General features: G+C 46.6%; 1 non-coding gene across 1 annotated transcript; it reads left to right on the top strand.

Annotated features, from left to right (window-relative positions):
• Positions 1-22,596: 22,596 nt before the first annotated feature.
• Positions 22,597-22,669, top strand: TRNAK-CUU (transfer RNA lysine (anticodon CUU)). Its single transcript has one exon. It is a non-coding gene; the product is annotated as a tRNA-Lys (tRNA).
• The last annotated feature ends 350 nt before the right edge of the window (positions 22,670-23,019 follow it).

Below are 23,019 nucleotides of genomic sequence, written 5' to 3'. Positions count from 1 at the left end.
TCCTGAAGCCAACTCAGGTCTCCTTAATCCATTTACAGGCATTCCCTGCCACTTCAGCTCACTCTTGCAGCTTTCTGCTTTCTACCTTTGTGACACTTTCTCTTCCTCCGTCTTTTCCATATGTGTCTTTTGCTCGCAGTAAATGCTTGAGGCAGAAAAATAAGTGCCGGCCCTCAAAAATAAGCGCCGGCCCTCAAAAATAAGCGCCGGTGCCCCGCACCAGAAACCACTGGCTCAAAATAAGCACTGATACTGTTTAGGTACACTGCAATCTTTCTATGCCCCCCTCTTCACGGTGTGCATTTTGTTCCTTTTTTCGAGTCCCTTGTTCTGAGTCAGGGGTTCCGTCCCCAAATGGGTCAGTTTTTTTATACCGTTGAAATTGAGGCCGTTCATGAATATTTAGTTCGACAGATCGCAGGTTTGCCACTGGGCTTGATACAGTCTCTTTGAGGTGGTTGCAATTTTCACTTTTGAAAATTAAACTAGCACTGTTTTTAGATGATTTCATAATCTGTTTCACAGCCTGGAGATCTTACCCTGAAGGGAGTGAGACTACAGATCTTCCCTCTAGCTCAGTGGTTCCCAACCTTTTAACTTATGTGGACCCCCACTTTATCAGTACTGGAACCAGGGGACCCCCACTGAATCATTATTGGAACCTGGGGACCCCCCCTCTGAGTAATTAATGAAAGCTGGGGACCTAATCTGTTAATATTATTTCATTTACTAAGCACTCACGGACCCCCTGAGGAGGCTTCACGAACCCCCAGGGGTCCCTAGACCACAGGTTGGGAACCACTGCTCTACTATTTGTACAAGTGTTTACTGCAGACTGGATGCCTATGCATGTGACTACTACAGGGGCCAAAGCAGAACGCTAGGCTATTCCATTGTTACCTTTGTAGGGAAATCTTTCACGGAAATATGTAGCAAAATACATGAATTATATTAAACTGCATCGACTGATAGCAAGTTTTTTCTTCTTCTAGGAGTCTCCTACTAATAATTACTTCTGTCCTGAAGATGGCCGTTTTCGGGATCACTTTATGGGTCAAAACGTTGACTATTTAAAACATTGGACTGTTTTTGGAAAGGATTGTATGCAGGGATATCGACATTTTCATGACTGAATGTGGTATATTCCACTTGCATGCCTGGACCAGCCATTGTACTCACCTGCACCGTGCACAAAATGTGTGCACTAATGTTTCACTTTATCCTCTTCTCTGCGCTGTATCACTTGCAGGAGCTCCTCGGATTGCACATCTAAACTGGTTTAATGGTATCCTGTTCTATTTGTTCCCCCTGCCGAAGGAAAAAACTATCTGTGTGTCAGCCGCATAAGATACTATTTTAGCTATTTTAGCTCCGAAAGATTCAACCTCAAAAGATATTATTTTATACATAATAAGATAATATTTCATACATAATAAGATGTTATTTTAGCTCCTAATGATTCAACAATGCTGGTGTTATTCTAGCTGATGTTCTACCATTAGGGTGCAATGCTGGTTCTCTGCTGGTGGAACTGAGGGGTTCACACCTGGGAGATTGTTACCAGTTCAGCGTCTGAGAAGAGAGACTTGAGGATGGGAGAATGTATCCATTTTAAGCATCCATGCCATTAGACCGATTCTGGCTTTATTTTGGCTGTCTCCCGCCTGAAATTCCGACAATAGAAGTCAGTGGGAGAAATACATTCCCCCGATTATTATTTTTAAATCTCCCACGTTCCTCTTCTGAAATGTTGGCATATATGAGTCCTGCGACTGTAGGAGGAAGACAAGAGTGGCAACTTAGAAAGAGATTTCGGTAGAGGTGTTCCCTGTGGGTTTCCCTGCCCATCTCTGTGTTTGCGACAGTGGTGGGTAGAGAAGGGACAGAAAGAGGGGGGGCCGTGCAGATATTAAACTACTCCCTAAAAGAAGCTCAGGGTCACCCAGTTATTGAGAATGTAGTTTAGATTTTTTGGAGTTTATTTTTGTGCTGAAGATGGAGTGACTCTACTTTTCAAGCTATGATGTTCTATATTCTGAATTACTAGTATACGCTATAAAGGCCAGAAACATTTGTGGTGCGCTCCAGCGTGTCATTATCCATATCTATCTATCTCCATATATATATATATATATATTGGTTGTTGAATGGCAGTAAAATATTTAAGGGCCAACGTACAGAGTTCAGGTCACAAACCAGCATGAGCATGGGAAAATGAGTCCTGTGATGCAACTGATATAGTAATCAGTCGCATTAAGAAAAGTGGATTTACAGGCAGACGCAAAAGCTCCTGATTTGTCAATATTATGACTATTGATTAGGCAAAGGACATTCTGCAGGGGATACCAGACTTCAATCCCAGCTTTCCATTAGAGTAACATGGGCTACTTTAAAAATAAATAAATCACTTCGAATGAATGGCATGGGGGAACATGTAGTAATCCCTAACTCCACTGTCTGCTGCCCACGGGACGTCGAACTTGATTCTTAAAGAGGAAGTAGCCCCACGAGAAAAGCTTCCCTGTTGCAAATCATTTTGAGCTGGTAACAGCACCAGTTTGCAGGTGCAATTGTGGTCACGCGCCATTAATACATAGCATTCCAAATTGCAAATAACAGGGGAGGGTGCCCTATTTTCAAGCCCCACCTATTTGTGTCTCTGGAATAGGTTGTAAAAGTTCCTTTTCGAGTTGGAGGGGATTTTCCGACTTGCAGAGCAGGTTTTGAACATTTCAAAACACTCCAGTCTCAAGCTTTTTGATAGTTTTGTACATTGGATCCTTCAGCTGTAAAATGAATCGATCTTACTGGACATTGAGTCTTTGCCATGCTGTGTGATTTCCAACCTTTCCACCACCTCCTTCAGGCCTGGAGCCAGTGGTGTTTACTGCCCACCGGGCATGTGGGTGGGCCTGCACTGCCCTCTCGCCTGCATGACACTCTGGGAGACCTAATGTTCTTTGCCCACCCCTTGAGGGATACATGGTTTTCCATTTCTGCTTTTGGTTAATTGGGTGTGTTCTGTGGGATGACTCTCTCACCATGCTTTTGGAATCACTTTAATGTTCTTCTTTGATGTATGTAGTTCTTGGCTCTTGATGGAGCATGCATGCACTGTCTTGAAACAAGCCATGCTGTTTCTACATCATGGGCTTCAGCCAATCCATAGGCTTGTCATTTGCTGGCACCACCATCGCTCCATTTTGCATTCTCCCCATTTGGCAAGGGTGTGCATACGTCATGCCTCTTCCGAGGTTTAGCTTTCCCTGAGCGCACCACCCAACTACTGCTAAAAATAAGCAGTGGGCATTTTCTGGCATTGTTTTGGAACTACTTTTTTTGTTTGCAAATGGGTGACAGGTCCCGCCACAGGTTAGGAGCGCTGTGGCCACGAGGTGCAGGTTCAGTCAAAGTTAACCATACACATTTCATGGGTTCAGCCGAAGAGCACTAACAAAGTTTGGGGCATTTTTATACTTTTTGGTGCAAAACTGCACTAACACAGTTTTGCACCCAAAAGTTTAGCACCGGCTTGCACCATTCCTGAGCACCAGTCAGGCGCCATATTTATGGAATGGCGCAAGCTGGTGCAAACGGTGGGCTAACTTTTAAAAAAATTACGTTAGCTGGGTGGGGCTAGCGGTATGGGAGAAGGGGGTTTTGCACCAAAAAATTACGTTAAGCTGGTTAGAGTAAAAAAAGATTACTCTAACCAGCCTAACGTCATTTTCTGACACAAAACCATCCATACCACATGACTCCTGTCTTAGAAAAGAGAGGAGTTCTGCCCACTACTCCAATGGCCAGCACAGGGGACCAGTGTCCCCTGGGCATGGCCATTGCACCCTGTGCCATGCAGGGGGGACCATGTTGGGCCCCCAATGACACTTTAATTTAAAAAAATGTATTGCTTACCTATACTTACTCTACTTACCTAGGATGGGGGTCACCCAACCTCCAGTGCACCTCTGGTGTGGATGGGGGTGTTCAAGGGGCTTGAGGAGGGCACCTGTGGACCCATTCCATGGTGTTTAACTATGGAAATGGGTACACATGTCCTTTAAAGCCTGGTTTGACCCACACGTTAAATAATGGTGCAAAGAAAGCTTGAAACCATTATTTGGCCCCTCCTCTCACAGGGGGATAAATATGGGGCTAGCACCATTTTTTAGATGGGAATGCCTACCTTGCATCTCATTGACGCAAGGGAGGTTCACGCATCTAAAAAATGGTACAAACTCCAATATTTTGACAGTAGACTGGTCTAACGTCAAAATATAAATATGGAGTTACTTTTGCGATGAGTTTTCGTAAACAGAAATTTCGCAAATTCGGCGCAAATGGGCTATAAATATGTCCCTAAGTGTTTTTAGTTCATGTCGTTTAAGCAGGAAACTTAAGCTGAAGTTTAACAATACCCTGTGCTCAAATTATGATAGCAAGAAAAGCAACCAGTTGTAAAAGTACCTTTCTCCGATGCCCACTTGGACATAAATAGGCCTCCTTTGTGCACAATCACTGTTGAAAGCCTAGCTTATTAGGAGACTCTCCCCTCACATGTCCCAACCTGAACATGTTATTAAAACACCGAATAATGCTCTAATTCCTCCAAATCCATGGTGATTTGTTTTCATCGCACGCTTCAGGCCGGGGTTTTTCTACTTGAAAGGAGAGTTGTTTCATGCACGACTTTCATTCTCACCCTCCGCGTTCATATCTCCACTCTCTTGCCTGGTTCACTAAGCCTTGACATTTCAGATGTTGCCGAAGCTCGTGCCAGTGACTGACATTCGTGCGCCCAGGACCAAGACCTGACTGTGCACCTGCATCATTTGTTTTGCATTATTATTTTACATCTCCCATCAGGCCCTGTTCTAGGGGTGGGCCAGGCCCACCCAAACATCACCTTTGGCCCTCCCAGTAACATCAAAAGAGGCCACAGAGAAAGCTTCTGTCTGAGACAAAATTCTGGGCATGCTGGTAAAAGAAAACAGCCCAGTGGCGACCTTAGCTCATGTCTGAGGAAAGATGCAGAGAGGAGGGGTGTGTTGTGGAAGAGGAGACAGGAGTTTGCCTTCCAATTATGCAGCAGGTGCAGTGGCACCAGAGCCCAGGTTGTAGGCTACCTCCAGAATTGTCCAAAATTTGTCACACATCAGCCCACCCAAAAAAACGCACCCTTAGCCCATTCAGATATAAATTCCTGGAACCGGGCCTGTCTCCCAAGCATCTGGACTTCCGTGAAGGGTAGGGTGACCACCCGTCCGTAAATTTCATGGACTGCCCGTAATTTCACCTTGCTGTCCGTTGTCCGTGATGAAAGGCTTAACAGATGGCATTTTTCCGTAATTTTAGCCTTTCACCAAATGGACAAAGAACTGCAGGGCGAAATTGCGGGCAGATCAGTTTCCCCAGCTCGACCGAAAGGCGAAAGGCAGGGAGTCTCCTGTGCTCTGAGGGAGGGAGGGGCAGACAGATAAGAAAAGACCTTCTTACCAGGGGGTCTTCTTCCCTAAAGAAATGCAAATGTGCGCAAATGCAAAGGGGGTTGGAAACCTGCACTGACTTTAATCAAAGGAGTCACTTGTAGCTTTCGGATAGCAAAGATATTTCTTTTAGAGAGGTACTGTAAGGGTGTTCCAAGGTGAGCTGTGGAGTGTGTGGTTTTAATGGAGTGTTATAAAAAATGTTAGTACTAGGTATAAACTGTATTATTCAAATCTGTATTTGAAAAGCACTTTTTTTATTTAACCTAAATGTATTTGCACATTTTGTAGCAGCCTATATTATGATGTAATTGTATTTATATAATGCTTACTACCCCTGGCGAGGTGTTAAATGCATGTTTAGAATAAGGACTACACATTCACAGTTCTTTCAGGGACCTCGGTACCTCATAGTACTAACAAACATTGGCAAAGCCAATAGGTCTTGTCTACGCAAGAGTTTTTGGCTTTGACAATGTGTTTTAGCCATGTTAAACACCAGAGTGGCTGTTGTTCAGCATGGCTTAAAGTTAGTGGCATTGTTGTGAAGAGTGGAGTAGAGTGGCATAGGAGCAATGGCGTAGAGCACAGTGGTGCAGAGTACAGTGCAATTGTTTAGAGTGCATTGCCGTAGAGTGCAGTGATTTAGAGTGCGGTTTCATGGAATGGCGTGGGACAGAGTAGAGTTGCATAGAGTGCAGTGGAGTAGAGTGGCATACAACAGAGTGGCAGAGAGTGCAGTAGTGTAGAGTGGTGCAGTGGCATATAGTGCAGAGTAGACTTGCGTGGCAGAGAGTGCAGTGATGTAGTGTAGAGTAGTGCAGTGCAGAGTAGAGTGCAGTTGCATAGAGTGGAGTGATGCAGAGTAGAGTGGCATAGAGTGCAGTGGCATGGAGTGCAGTGGCGTAGAATGCAGTAGGACAGAGTAGATTGGTGTACAGTACAGTGGCAGAGTGCAGTGTTGCAGAGTAGAGTGTCAGTGCAGTGATGTAGAGTGGAGTAGAGTGGCACAGAAAGCAGTGGCATAGAGTATAGTGGTGCAGAGTAGAGGGCAGTGGTGTACAGTGCAGTTGTTTAGAGTGCATTGGCGTAGAGTGCAGTGGCATAGAGTGGCATGGGGTAGAGTAGCATAGAGTGCAGTGGAGTAGAGTGGCATACAATAGAGTGGCAGTGAGTGCAGTAATGCAGAGTGGTGCAGTGTCATAGAGTACAGAGTAGACTCATGTGGCATAGAGTGCAGTACTGCAGAGTGGTGCAGTGCAGCGTAGAGTATAGTGCTTAGAGTGCAGTGGCGTAGAGTGTAGTGATGCACAGTGCAGTGGCATAGAGTGCAGTGGCACAGAATGTAGTATTACCGAGTAGAGTGGTGTTGAGTGCAGGGTTGCAGAGTAGAGTGTTAGTGCAGTGGTCTAGAGTGGTACAGAGAACAGTGGCATAGAGTACAGTGGTACAGAGTAAAGGGCAGTGGCATTCAGTGCAGTTGTTTAGAGTGCACTGGCGTAGAGTGCAGTGGCATAGAGTGGCATGGGGCAGAGTAGAGTGGCATAGAGTGCAGTGGAATAGAGTGTATTAGTACAGACTAGTGGTGGAGAGTATAGTGGCGGGCAGTGCAGTGTTGCAGAGTAGAGTGTCAGCGTGCAGTGGTGTAGAGTGCATTGAATTAGAGTGCAGTGGTCGGAAGAATACTGTAAATAAAGTTTGGGCAAGGGAAGGGACAAACTCAAGCTGCATAAGCTAAAACAAATAAAGCCAGCAAATTTAAAGCAACAAAATGTGAGTTACAAACCACAAGGCCAATGGCAAGCACCGGGGGCGTATTGCATTCCCAAGGAAGCACTATGAACGTACTTAAAGTGACAGCCGTGGGATACTTTGTGTGGAAAGTCCAGTATTTTAGTCCAGTTTGTATCCTGCAGAGGTGTGGCCACATCAATCACCCAGGTACTATGACGAGAAGACCTGGAGTGGTTTCCATGTTGCAGGAAAGGTCTGTACAGGCATTCTATCAATTTGCAAACCAGTTCCTATGGTGTAGAGCTTCTGGCACACCTCTTGTAGGGTTAGTGCTAGGTGGCAGACATGAAATAGGTCATTTAATGATTATTTAAGGTGGTTGTAAGTAAGGAGTTGACCGGGTGAAGATGGTAGTCTACCACAAGGGTTTGGAAATTTAGTAGGTCGCCGTCCAGAAACAAACCCCTCAATTTTAAGACACCTGCAGCATGCCACTGATGGAGCTGCTCTGAGCACAGCCATCCTGTGCAAGTGGGAAGGCTTAGTAAAGGTAGTACAGGAGCACAGGGTTTCTTCGTGTCAGTGAGTTTACAGGTTCTAGCAAGGCAAGAGAAAGCTGTGCATGATAACCCCGAATGGTGATCCGTAGAATGGTCAGTAGGCAACAATGAGCAATGCATTAAGCCTTCCTTAAAAGTCTTTACTGATAAACCCCATCTCATGCAGGGAGGTGGGCACAAAGCCAGCAAGCCACCCTTTGGACCTGTGCAGCAGAATAATAGCGTTCTAAGTCCAGAAGGCCTAATCCACCGACAGTCATGGGTAGCTTTAGAGTGGAAAGAGCTACCCGATGGCACCGCAGCGACCAAATCAGATGTACAGCATGTCTGTGGAATGAAGGACGAGCAGGGGAAGGTTTGCTATCATTGGGGTAGCACACCATCTTCACTAGTGCCACGTGGCCCACTTCAGAAAACAGAAGAGAAGACCAAAAAGCAAATTGGGCTTGGAGGGACCGTGACGCTTTACCGAGATTTCCATCCTGCAAATCAGTGGGAGAATGGTAGATATTAATCGCTAGGTGTCAAAAGGTAACTGGTTGTCAGTTCAATCTGTGATCTAATTGTATATAAAGGGGAAAACAGTGCCATATGTTAAAGAAACACTAATTACATTTTAACATTTTTACATTTTGTTTGTTCAATTTACATCCCAAATATTTTGAAGATTCTATGTGTACTTGACACTTAGGAATAACCCAGATCACTAGTTTGGCTTTTGCTCAATTTCAAAACCATTTAAAGACATGAACAAAGTGGGCAATTGCCTTGCACAACCTTGCAAAGGCTCTGGCCCCTGCCCACCCTTCACAAGCAGGAACAGCCGATCATTGCACCAGAAGAGTTTGCCAAGGTGGATGGGTGTTGCTTGTTCTACCACTTGGCAGTGCCTCTTCTGTTTCTCTCCTGTGTGCAGAGACAACTCCCAAGGTACCCAATACTTTCCGATAGTCTTGGTGGACCCATCTTGTCTGATTTTAGGAATTGTCCCACTTTGTTCTTCTCTTCCCTATTTATCCAGTTCTTAGCAACAACTCTTTGAATCACTTGCCGTGGATCTCCCATTTGATCTCGATTTCATCCTCCTATTTTATCATCTTTGATTGGTAGTCCAGGCTTTCATTTCTGAGATAAATATAGAGCCCCAGACATACACTCTAGTGCTGTGAGACTATAGACAAGTTGTGGGTACCTCACATCCTGACATTAGGTGTGAGACTGTCGCCCACACCATCTACCCTGCCTCATTCCTTTTTTTTTCGGTTGAAAGTCCATGGGCGGTTGGGGTGAGCCAGATGTTTTAGTTCAATTTGTTTAATTACCTTAATGTTTCCCATACTGCCAGGGGTTTTAAAATGTTCAGAAACATAATCAAAAGTTTGCTGTTACTTTCTTTTCAAGAAAGATTGGGTAGATTTGGGTATGGGTGATGGCATTGACACAGTGCTGAAGGGCATTAAGCTACTACTGAACAAGGACGTAATGTGACACCTGAATGTAGCATACCAGGAGGCAGTCACAAAAAGACCACTGTGAATAAATAGTGCTGTATTAAAAAAGAGTAAATAAATGCACTGACAACATAGTGTGGCATGGCCTCTCTTGGGTGTGTCTGTAAAACTGACGCTTGTTCTTGAATTTTTGTCCTGAATTTCGACCCTTTGTCCTGAATTTTTTACAGTCCTGTCCAGAATTTGCCTCAATGCCAGGTGGTCACCCAAGTGAGGGGAAACCACCAAGGGAATGTGACAGTTCCGGGCAGTTTGCCTGTCCATGACCGGCAGTGGTCAGCACGGCCAGGACCTGTTAGGTCTCGCCCTAGACGGGGCGCATGCGCTGTCTCGAACTGAGACAAGCTGTTTTTTATTTTTCGAATTTAAGACTGGAAAGGCAAACTCCAGGGGCCTCTGCTTTGCAGATCGCACAGAATCCAAATAACCCGCCTGTAAATGGGTACAGGCGCAACTATCTTTGGGGCCCAAATACAGGCGCGGTCTCATTGCCGCTGTACCCCATCCGTGCTCCGCTCTCAGCACTGCAGCAGTGCAGGACGTGATCCGTCAGTTATTCACCCTCCACCCTCCCCCTTCTTTCATCCCCACCCATCTTCACCAGTCTCCACCAGCCTTTCCTTTTATCACCCACGCCCCCGTCCTGTTCACCACCCCCACCGTTATGCCAAAAGCAATAGGTTGCCCATTGCCAAGACCTATTGGCTTTGCCAGTGCTTGTTTTTAGATGATCTTTATTTGTATTAGGCGTGTAAAGCTGCATTCTGCATTTCGCAATACCTCAATAAAGCCATTACACCCGATAGGTTGCACATACACTGGCTGATTGAAATAATGCGGGAGATAGCTCCGGTGCAGCGCTGTGAGCAGCGCTAAGCTGGGGCACTACACACACATAAAGTGTTAGTGAGTGCAGTGCATCAGTGTGTGAAGTGGGTACCCAAGGACACAACAGCAAAAACACTTCCACAGTGACAGACATGAGCCGTTCGTGGGTCAGACTGTGCGAATCCATGCTCAGCTCCCAGGGATGCTCAGTGCTTGCTGTGGGCAGAGCGCTATTATGAGTACTTTGGCCATAGTGGCACTAGGTATGGGCAGGGCGGACTGTAACAAAGGGGTAGTGGCTAGTATGAGCAAAAAGATCCATATTTCCCATGACTCTATATATCAGCATTTAAGGGTGTTTAATATCACCCTTAATGCCGTCTTTGAAGGTAAATACCATATCATCTCAGTCCCACAATAGGGTATTTCCCGATAAGTGCTTAATTTGAGCCGGTGGTTTCCGATGCGGGCACCGGCACTTATTTTTGAGGGCCAGCACTTATTTTTCTGCCTCAAGCTTTTACCTGCGAGCAACAGACACATATGAGAAAGATGGAGGAAGAGAAAGAGAAAAACAAAAAATCTGCACAAAGGGAGAAAGCAGAAAGCTGCAAGAGTGAGCTGAAGGGGCAGGGAGTGGCTGTAAATGGATTAAAAAAGCCCGAGATGGCTTTAGGATTACCCTGCCTCAGTATTCTGTGCTCGCACATTTAATTGCAGCAGTCCTGCGTTCCAGGGAGAGTTGTGGGCACCGGCACGTTTATATTTACAAATTAAGCACTGTTCCAGAGGCTCCTAACTTCCTCTTTTAGCAGCGCTACAATTGATGCTCTAGCCCACTTTACTGCTGTTGCATGCCAGGGAATTATCCCACGTAGGGATGGAACTTTCCATTTCATTCTAATGGACCACCTGGCCAGTAAGAGGGCTACATCCAGGACCCTATTCCAGGCATATTGTTTTATGGATCAATAAACCCTAATCCTCAGTCGCTTGCCTTCCCACTACCAAGACATTCTGAACTGGTCCAGCCATTTAAAAGCTACCAGCGTGCCCCTGGCGGGCTAACTTTGTATGCATAACAGCAAGCTGGTCACACCCCCAGTGGCACTAATATTACAAATATGTCTTGTCTTTCATCCATCAGATCTGAAATCCGCCCTCCACGTGACCCTGATTTAGACGATCCAGAGATAAATATACAACTTCTTCAGCATGGGTTTAGCCTGCTGCGCGGCCTTGTAATTAGTTGGGAAAACTTTAGCTGCTCAAGTGACAAAATCCTGTGCAACATAACATGAAGCGCCTAAAGGTCTCAATCTTAAGACTCTGAGACGCATTGTTTGGTTGATTAACGACGGTTCATGCACGGGCGGCGGTTAGAGGGAGCCGTGACCGGGCTGTCCTCCTCCACAGTGAATACTGTAAAGGACGGACTGTGGCTACACAGGGAGATGTGGCCTGGCTGTGTGGTTCAGCAGGTAAGGCTCAAAGGTGAGAACTCTTGGCTTTACCAATGCTTATTTTCGGAAGCTACCCGCATTGAACCCCGCCCTCAACAAACTACTTTTTAAATCCTTCACCACACACTTGCTTCAACCCCCCTTGTCCAAGTCCCAAGCCCCTACAGACGTTGCCACCCATGCCACCTGTCCACGCCCACGCCGCGTGGCTCTCTGCACCGTCACACTCGGTCTGTCACACACAGAATGTACGCGTCGGACCTCACAGTCCTGCCTGAGCTCTTGGTAATGCACCAGTCTGCCCTGTGCCAGTCTGTGCCTGTGATGCTTATACTCCGCCATGGTGCAGCTCTTTGCATTGTACCAGTCTGCCCTGTGCCAGTCTGTGCCTGGGATACTTATACTCCGCCATGGTGCAGCTCTTGGCATTGTACCAGTCTGCCCTGTGCCAGTCTGTGCCTGTCATACTTATACTCTGCTATTGTGCAGCTCTCTGCATTGTACCAGTCTGCCCTGTGCCAGTCTGTGCCTGTGATGCTTATACTCCGCCATGGTGCAGCTCTTGGCATTGTACCAGTCTGCCCTGTGCCAGTCTGTGCCTGGGATGCTTATACTCCGCCATGGTGCAGCTCTCTGCATTGTACCAGTCTGCCCTGTGCCAGTCTGTGCCTGTGATACTTATACTCCGCCATGGTGCAGCTCTTGGTAATGCACCAGTCCGCCCTGTGCCAGTCTGTGCCTGGGATACTTATACTCCGCCATGGTGCAGCTCTCTGCATTGTACCAGTCTGCCCTGTGCCAGTCTGTGCCTGGGATACTTATACTCCGCCATGGTGCAGCTCTTTGCATTGTACCAGTCTGTCCTGCAGAGTCAGGGGTACAAACAGAGAGAAGCACATGCCTAACAGAGAGCAGGAACAACAAGACACCCAAAGGACCCTCGTACTCTGGTTAGACCAGCTGGTATAGCATGCGTTATTCCATCTTATGGCTGCTGCGTCGCACTCTCATGACGTGAAAGCGCCCACAATCCTCGCACGGGAAGGAAGCTATAGCTGCTATAAATGAGGTTACGTCACAAAATCGCTGTGTTAAAGTGGGCTCGGAACCCACCTAAGGGGGGTCCCTTCTTGAGTCTGGCACCGGAGGCCGCGCGGCCATCCTGGCACCTGAGGAAGGGGGAGGGGTGATGTCATCAGAGCTGTGAAATGGATGCATGTGATGGTGATTTTTCCTGTGTTATTCAGATACACTTCGCACCCACAGACCTTCCCTTCTCCACTATCTGCAGGGGGCGGGGGCCGAACTTCAAACCGTTCAAGCCTCGGATTGCCCAACTGTGGAACTACAGCCCTCGGGTCAAACTGTTTATTCAGTCTTCACCTGCACGTGCACTTCTGTGATCTTCTGGGCGCTATGTCTCAGAGGCTGTTACAGCTGCAGAGATTCCACGATGAGTCTTCCCTTCCTGCAGCTCGTAGAGTTGGTGACCAGATCCCAGATTTAGCAGTGGGACCAAGTCCAGATCCCCTGCTCCGACTGCTGCTACTGAGAGCGGCGAGCACCAAGAGGCTCGGGATGCTCCAATTAGAGAGAATCTTGATGAAAGAGCGCCCCTAGTGTTCGTAGACATGATATAGACAGGGCCCATTAGCAGTATGTCAGCCCGGCTAGCTCAGAGCATGAGACTCTTAATCTCAGGGTCGTGGGTTCGAGCCCCACGTTGGGCGCAGACTTGTATTTTTAAGCCATGTTCCCATTTTTCACAAACACTCAAGTTGTATCTATATTATCCGAGGTGACAACAAATTCACCTTCTTCAATTTGACTCCTGATTTGACTCCTGCACCGTCTCTTACAGCCCCGCGCACAGACCACCTCCTCCTCCACAGCCCATTCCACCGTGGGAGGAGCCGATCGCAGTCGGACTTGGCCCCGCCTCTTCTGGGCGCTTTATTAGTCACACAAACGGTGGTATCTTCATCGAGGTCTCGGTGCGTTTGAAGAAGTTATCAGACACTAAAAGCAACAGGACAGAGGAATGCAGCTCAGTGTGCCAGAAATGCCCTCTCCACTCCAGGCTGGCCGATTAGACCCGTCAGGAACAGACACCGGGAATTTAATATAATCGCACTGACATCTCCGGTGAGATATTCTAGTTCAGACATCAGGAACCCAGGTATCTTGCAACAGACATCTGGCATCACAGATTTAAATGTGCCAAGATAGACATGTGAAGCAGATTTGCAAGTACAGCCACCAGTGATGCTAGGTTCCGCATCCGACATTCACACTTGAGAAGACTGGAAAAAACATTACGTATTAACTGCCCCCTCCCCTTACACCCCTGCCAACACCTGAAAGGACCTTTCCCAGAATGGGCATCACCAGTGAGATATCTTCCATTAGACATCAGGCATCCAATGTCTCAGGAAATACATCATCAATAGCGTCTGCCACGAGAGCCAATAGTCTTGGTCAGCCATCGGCAATTGAGCTCTAAAACGGACTTCGGTATTTAAATGTCTCACAGCAGACATGTGCAGCAAGAGGCCCGAACAACCATTAGCTGTGTAATATTCTACATCAGGCAGGAAGAATGGGACGGGGAGGATGGTTAAGTATCATAAACAGACATCAGCAGTGAGAAGTTTTCAGCCAGACAGGCATCAACCACTGAGAAATCAGGAACAGAGGAATTTCATGTTTCAGAGCAGACACCAGGAATGGCTTAGGTCAGGCCAGACCCCGTCTGTAGAACATTCTAGGTCAGACTTTCACAATGGATGACTTCAGAAAGGGGGTTATGAGGTGCACTTCAGGAGCACTTTTGCATATTTAGCATGTGTCCAACAAAGTCAGCACAGAAACATGAGGGGCAGTGCTTAATTTGTGCTTGTTGTTTTCAGTGCAGAGCACCAGCACTTATTTTTGAAGGCCGGCGCTTACTTTTCTGCCTCAAGCATTTGCTGCGAGCAAAAGATACATATGGGAAAGACGGAGTAAGAGAAAAACAAAAAAGTGTCACAATAGGAGAAAGCAGAAAGCTGCAAGAGTGCGCTGAAGGGGCAGGGAGTGGCTGTAAATGGATTGAAGAGGCTCCATATGGCTTCAGGATTACGCTGCCTCATTATTCCGTGTTCACTCATTTGATTGCAGCAACTGCATGTTTCAGAGGAGGGCTTTGGGCACTGGCACATTTTTATTTACAAATTAAGCACTGCTGAGGGGGCCACCCTTCAAAGTACATGGAGGCCCCCAACCCTCCGAGCTCACTCAGGAGCTCTCATGCAGGGTACAGAGGAGTGGGGGACCCAGGGCACAAGTCCTAAAAAACAGAAGTGGGTGGCACTAACCAAGCTAGGCAGTATGCATGTGAGATCACTGTGTGAGGCATTGCATGTGCACATCATCTAAGGCAGTGATTCCCAACCTATTGACTTCTGTGGACCCCTACTTTATCATTACTGGAACCCAGGGACCCCACTGAATCATTATTGGAATCGGGGGACCCCTCCACTGAGTCATTGATGAAAGCTGGGGACCTAATCTGTTAATATTATTGAATTTTCTAAGCAGTCACGGACCCCCCTGAAGAGGCTTCGCAGAACCCCCGGACCACAGGTTGGGAACTACTGATCTAAGGTGCAGATGACATTTTTATTCTATGTAGATAGGTAAGCGGGTTACTGCTTTTAACACAGAGATCCTTGTGTTAGTTGCATTGTAACTCTTCTAGTATAGCACAGTGAGCTATGAAGGACATGCAACTCCTACACCTTGTAACCCCGTCGTCTTATGTCTCATTCCCTTTACATTGATTTACAAACTCGAATGATTTATTGTCAATGTGATGGGTATGTGTGAGGTAAAGCGCTCTGACACCCTGCATTGGGATGACTAGCGTTATGAAAGAAATAAGAAAAATGCAGTATTTAAATTCTTATTTTGAGTACCTATTGGGACAGACCAACACATCTGACATCCTCACAGTGCATGCAGATCTCTTATATACCAGGGAGTGAACAAGGTCAAAAGTGTGCCTCTCTTAAGTGCCTGTGAAATGCTAACAAGCTGTGTGCCTTTGTTTCCCCTCTACTGTATTTGTTACATCTAGGTGTGAGGCCCCAGAAAGCTCCCAGCTCAGACTCACAAATAAAAGGAGGCCTGATGGTCCCTTAAATTCAGCCTGTGTATTGGGGGCACCTGGAGTCTCAAATAGGGAACATCCCCCCCCCCACCAACCTGCACGTTGTTCCTCGTATGACAGCAGACAACCTGCAGCCTGCTGATCCTGTCCGGGTGTTTGCAAAATACACCAGGACAAATTCAGCATGTTTTACAGTGGGGCCCAACTTCTTGGCAGGGTGTCCACCTTGTGAAAATAGTAGGTGGACGCCGTCCATCCCCGTGTACCCCGACTTGTACCCTGTGGGGACCCTTGGAGCTTGGGTCCCTGCGCACTGCGGGGGCCTTTGTTACGTCATTGGGTCAGCAGTAACGTATTCAAGATCATGTTTACTTTACATCTCAATTTTATGGGGTAATATCTGGGGGCTGGAAAAATGTCTGGAAAGTGAAATCGTGGCCTGAACATGAAGCCCTGCAGGTGGGAGCACAGAGGCTCCTGCCATGGGGGTCTGGAAGAAAAGGACGGAAGCAGCAGAAGAAGGGGGTGGGCGGGAGCGGGGCTGGGGTGTTGTAAAGGTGTCTTACACCATCGGTTTTCAGACACCTATTAATGTAGTACAAGAAAGATGCCCCTCTCTGAGGCTTGTCCTTGTAGCGGTTCACAGCTTCCTATATGGGCACAGTCTGTACTGAAAAGTAATACCTGTAGGACATCACAGCCAGTCCACAGCTTCATGTATGGGCACAGTCTGTACTGTACACTAATACCAGTGGGACATCACAGCCAGGCCACAGCTTCCTGTATGGGCACAGTCTGTACTTTACAGTAATATATTTGGGAAATCACAGCAAGGCCACAGCTTCCTGTATGGGCACAGTCTGTACTGAAAAGTAATACCTGTAGCACATCACAGCCAGTCCACAGCTTCATGTATGGGCACAGTCTGTACTGTACAGTAATACCTATGGGACATCACAGCTAGGCCACAGCTTCCTTTGTGGACACAGTCTGTACTTTACAGTGATGCCTGTGGGACATCACAGTAATGCCTGTGGGACATCACAGCCAGGCCAGTTTCTTGTACGAGCAGTCTGTACTTTACAGTAGTACCTCTGGGACATCACAGCCAGGCCACAACTTCCTGTACAGGCACAGTCTGTACTGTACAGTAATTCCTATGGGACATCACAGCCAGGCCACAGCTTCCTTTGTGGGCACAGTCTGTACTGTACAGTAATACCTCTGGGACATCACAGCCAGGCCACCACTTCCTGTACAGGCACAGTTTCCAATGTAATAACTGTGGGACATCACAGCCAGGCCACATCTTCCTGTATGAGCACAGTCTGTACTGTACAGTAATACCTGTGGGACATCACAGCCCAGCCACAGCTGCCTGTATGAGCACAGTCCGTACTGTACAGTAATACCTGTATGTGACGGTATGTGTATGACTTCAGAGAGCAGCTATAATGTTGTTTGTAATATAATTCTTGCCGTTAATCTAAACCGTGAATAGAATACTTTTTACAGACTTAATAATTTTAAGAATTTTATACTTTTAATGTTTTAATTTTTCACTTGTTACATTTATTAACTAGCAATGAAATAGGGAATGGTATAATGGGGAATCAGAGCGTGAAGTTCTTGCAATTTTAAAAGGTGGTCTTAATATTTTTAATGTGTTGGTTGTAATTGACGGAAGCGACAATGAGGAAGTAAGGGATACATCAGACAGAGCGGTTAGCGATCTAGCCTCTCGGCCGTGCAGTGGGTGCGCCTAAGGCAAGACCGTCTGTGCCCGTCCGCACCCGAACGGGCCCATGGTCCGGGGAGGCTGCTCCTGTGCCATCAGGGTCTTGTACGTTCTCCTCCTCCGCTTTGGTGGGGTTAGGTCCTCCCTTACAGAAGGAGTGTATGCACTCAACAAGTATCCAGGGAGGGCTGAGGAGTTGCAGCCGCTGCTCTTTTCACCTTTCCTACATGGAGTTGCCTCTCTCCTCCCCAATTACGGTAACTGGGGACACAGGGGGAAATTCCTCGAACTCTACCATCAGGAAAAAGAGTCTCCTAAAAGGACTGCCTGGTAGAACTTTTACGTGCTTTAGCTTAAATTTTCTACCCCTGGGAAAACACCAGCAAAATCTATTTGATTTCCTAATGAATCACAACCCCGATGCCATGTTCCTCACAAAGACTTGGCTAAATTAAGCCTCCGGCCTGGATACTGTTGCAGCTCTGCCACCTGGATATTGTATAACACGTCTGGACCGGAAGTTCAAAAAAGGAGGTGGGATTGCAGTTTTCAATGAGGGATACGTTTCATTACACACTTGAGAAGCTGGAGGTCTCAGACTGCGAAGCTCTGCAATTTTCTATATCTTTGACTAAGAAGTTTACCATGTCTGGTGCCCTTATTTATCGCCCCACAGATGCAGTTAGAAAGTGGGTTTCTGAACTATTAGAGGAATTGTCCTCTGTTATACTCAACTGCGCCAGTTTTACGGTCCTGGGTGACCTAAACCTCCTTTTGGAGGATAAAACAGACAAAGCCGGCCTGTCCCTAATGGAAGGCTTTTTAGCGCTAGAGTGAGATCTGATTACTCATCCTCCCACTCATACAGCAGGACATCTGTTAGATCCTATTTTTTCAAATCTGGATACCATTCAAGCGGAAATGTCTTTACCTTTAACATGGTCTGATCACATAGCTGTCCCCTGTTCCTTCTTAACCATGGCCCAATCGTTCGATAAGAATAAATGGCCGACGTCTCAAAGGAGATGCTGGGCCAAGTTGGATGCTCAAAGATGGAACAGATGTAATGTGATGCTTGAAGAATCAATGCCTGCGTTAGATAACTCAGTAGAGAGCGCAGCACAAAAAAAAGACAACTGGCTTAGAGCCTTAGCAGATACGCTGGCACCTATAAACCGTAAGACGTCTGCCAGATCCCTGCCCCCGGCCCCATGGTTTACAGAATCCTTATATAAGGAGAAGAAAGTTATGTAAACTATGCACGAAGCCCAGCTGTCATTCTGCCCCAGATGTGGATTGGAGTCAAGCTGCAAAAGGACCAGAGTTATAAGCACAGAGAAATGCCCATTTTCTAAAAGTGGCATTTCTACAGTGGTAATAAAAAAATCCACCCACACCAGCAAGCAGCATTTCTGACTGCTAGTCCAACCATACCAAACATGCCTACGCTACCCCTCACAGATGGGACAATCGCACTAAGACATATGTCAGGGTATTTCCAATGCAATCCTATGAGAGAAGCAGCACTCACAGTAGTGAGAAACCAAATAGCACATCTAGTACATAAAGACATATGTCCTACTTTTTACACACACAGCACCCTGCAAACAAACCACTACTTATGGCCTTCCTTAGGGGTGACTTAGATGTGGTAAAAGGGGAGTTTAGGCATTGGCAAGTAATTGGACTTGCCAAGTCAATGTGTCAGTAAACTGCGCACGCAGGATCTTCGGTGGCAGGCCTGAGACAGGTTTGAAAGACTATTTCTGTGCGTGGTGCAAACTGTGCTGCAGGCCCACTAGTAGCATTTAATGTACAGGCCATGGCTATTGAAGATACCACTGTACAAGCGACTTACAGGTAAATTAAATGTGCCAATCAGGTGTAAGTGATTTATACCAAGTTTAGAAGGGAGAGCACATGCACTTTAGCACTGATCAGCAGTGATAAAGTGCTCAGAGTCCTAGAGTCAACAAAAAGAGGGTAGAAAACTAGGAGGAGGGAGGCAAAATGTTTGAGGATGACCCTGCGTAAAGAGCTAGTTCCAACAGTGGCCATATGTTTCTTCGTCTTCCTTGTTTTGGGTATGCCGCTGTTTCGTTGTGGTGTCTGAGCGCTTTACATGAGGATGTGAAGTTTCATATAGTGCGAAGTTGATTGAAAGAGTGCTTTACATGACTAAATGAAGTTTCATATAGTGTGACCTTGTACTTGTTTTTTTTTCAAACAGCATATTACTCTTGTCTCCCCTCCCTCATAACCTGAATGCACAGTGTAAAACTTTGCTCAAAACGCGCGCCACGCTTCAAATTTTCAGCACAGTGCCCGAAAGTCATTGGGAATGTGTTGAATTCAACATTGCAGGGTGCAGTACCTTATGTGGCTAAAAGAGGTCCCAAGGTACACCTAGTGGCAGCATGTGGTACTGCACCATTCCAATGCTTCATGCGAAAGTCATTGGGAATGTGTTGAATTCAACATTGCAGGGCGCAGTACCTTATGTGGCTAAAAGAGGTCCCAACGGGACACCTAGTGGCAGCATGTGGTACTGCACCCTTCCAATGCTTCATGCGAAAGTCATTGGGAATGTGTTGAATTCAACATTGCAGGGCGCAGTACCTTATGTGGCTAAAAGAGGTCCCAAGGGACACCTAGTGGCAGCATGTGGTACTGCACCCTTCCAATGCTTCATGCGAAAGTCATTGGGAATGTGTTGAATTCAACATTGCAGGTTGCAGTACCTTATGTGGCTAAAAGAGGTCCCAACGGACACCTAGTGGCAGCATGTGGTACTGCACCCTACCAATGCTTCATGCACATTAGAACAGTAATTGTTGCAGGGTTTTCCAGCCAGCACATTAGAAGTGTAAGGCCCATAGTTATACTTTTTTTGCCCTGCATCTGCGTCATTTTCTGATGTAAAAGCGGCACAAATGTGGTGCTAAAAAAGTATAAATATGGGCCTAAGAGTGTTAACGTAAACATGCTTTACTTAAATCTTGCATTCTCTATGAGTGTTTGCTTTTTCCAGGGTGTTGCTAGTTCTTTTTTTTCACAGCCAGCATATTACTCTTGTCTCCCTTCCCTATTTCCCATTTTCTGGTTCTCGAGCGCTACAGGGTCATACAAATGGCAATACTGATATGCAAATATCATCACTCCACTGCATACAACAAAAAGTTTTTAAAAATGCCATTTTCAACACCAAGAGCTCTAACTTTCAGAACTGCGAGACCAATTGCATTGCAAATACTTGTTTTCCCTTCCAACTGAGCCCAAAACCAAGGGCTGAATAAAAGAGTCATCAACCTTTCTTTTGCCTGAGTACCACTGGTCTGGGGGCGATCTGCAGCCTAACACCTAGATGCAATGGAAGGAAACAAAACAAAGGCACACAACTTATCACTTACAAGTAAATTGGAGAAACTATGACATAGAGGCTGCTTTTTTACTTTGTTCACTGCCCCATGTAGAGATGTGCTTGAACTGTAAGTATGAAAGATCTGTGTGTATGAGTAATACATAAATAGTGATTTAAATGGCACCTACTAACTTATTTTTGTATTTAATTATTTTAAAGCGCTACTCATCCCAGTGTAGGGTATCATAGTGCTCAGATAGAATTTCAAAACATTGTACACATGTGAAAACAAATGTACAGGAAAAGTTGCATAACACAAGGGTTGTAAGTTGTAGGAACCCCATATCGTCCATGCTTGTAGACATTATAATGCCCTCAAAATTGCTGGGCACACAAAGATCTTTGCAGCAGGTGCCTTAACCCTGGAAGATATTTTTAAATGCAGCCTCTTTGTGACCAAGTAAGTAAACTAGAGCAGATGTGCTGTCACATCTATCCTTGTTGCCAATTTCTTTGAGCAGATTTAAAACACAATGTATAAGTTGACTGTGAGACTCTGTTTTTCGACCTCTACCGGCCATGACTCCACACCTTTCCTCTTCCACACCTTGACCCCCAAATGATGGGCTGCTGGAGTGAATGTTTCCAATCCCAGCACTGTGTGGGACATCACGGCCAGACCATAGTTCCCTGTATCAGCCCAGTATGTACTGGACATAATAACAAGGCCACAGCTTCGTTTATCAGCACAGACTGTACTAACCAGTGACTATCTGTCTTACTGCAGCATCAGGCCGCAGCTCTCCACATTGACCAAGTCTGTCCTTTGCACCCTGACCCTGAGGGATCCCACAGCCCAGCTGTCACAGTGTAACCTCTATAGTATTACTAGTGTGGTCTCACACCCAAGCCGTGCGGCTCTCTGCATCACCACAGCCGGTCTGTAGTACACAGAATGTATGCACAGGGCCACACAGTCCTGCCTTAGCTCTCTGCATTGTGCCAGTCTGTACCTGTGATAATCCTACCCCGCCATGAGTCTCTGCGCTGTGTCAGTCTGCCGTGTGCCAGTTTGTACCTGCCATATGTGACATTTGTCCTGTGGTTCTGCACCGTGGCAGTCTGTGATGCTTCACATCAGTGCTGCAGCACTTTTCATTGCACCAGACTGCCATGTACCAGTCTGTGCCTGTGATACTTCTACCTTTGTGCAGCTCTTTGCACTGTGCCAGTCTGCCCTTCTGAGGCAGCCCTTGCCTGGGGCTCACACGCACCCTGTGACTGTGTTACCCAGTTGTCCTTTCATTCTCTTCAGCTGTTGTAGCTCACTGTAGCCAGGATGTGAGGCGCTATGGGATCAGTCTACCCTTCACAGTCTCTCTGTGGCATTCTGTGCTCACCATGCCGCAGAATGCAGAAGGAAATATAACTGAGATGCAGAAAAGCAACATACTCTTGTTGATGGACAGACACATTCACTCATTGAATCTCCTGCTCAGGTGCAAAGCTGCCAGGGGGTGTAAGGGATGACACGTGTGGGGAGGCATACATGGGCTGCTTCTGAATATTTCTATTCAAGTGAAGACTCAGAGAGAGGCAGAGGGGAGCACAGAGACTGGCAGTGGGTCCAGCACGGGAGATTGGACCATGAGAGTGGGGCAGAGCGAGAGGCAGAGAGTGAGACAGAGGAAGGAGTGAAGGCAGAGGCTGTGAAATAGACTCATCACAGAAGCCACACCTGAGGCCAGTAGATCAGCATATACCAGCCCGGCTAGCTCAGTCGGTAGAGCATGAGACTCTTAATCTCAGGGTTGTGGGTTCGAGCCCCACGTTGGGCGTGATGTTTTTAAGGCTTATTCACATTTTTCAGGAACTTTTTCACCTACGTTACTGAAGATTGGAAAAATAATACACCTCCTGCACTTTGCCTTGTGTCTGTCTCTCACAACACAGCTTTACACAGCGATGTGTACCTTAGAAGGGCGCCGATGGCAGCGGGGCTCAACCCCTCCCCCAAGCGCTTTCCCAGGCCACCAAAGACTGGTACTTTCAGAGAGGTCCGAGTCCCTTCTTCACCAGAAGCAACTCAAATACCTCATCAGGTGGGAAGAATAATTACAGTGGGAAAAACAAAGATGTGTTAGAAGAGGGGTTAGAACCCATGTCTCCTTCGGAGATCTGAACACCC

This window comes from Pleurodeles waltl, chromosome 6 (genome assembly GCF_031143425.1).
Source record: "Pleurodeles waltl isolate 20211129_DDA chromosome 6, aPleWal1.hap1.20221129, whole genome shotgun sequence".
NCBI classification, from domain to species: domain Eukaryota; kingdom Metazoa; phylum Chordata; class Amphibia; order Caudata; family Salamandridae; genus Pleurodeles; species Pleurodeles waltl.
Note: the sequence above shows the minus strand (reverse complement) of the source record. Positions and strands in the feature narration are given on the sequence as shown.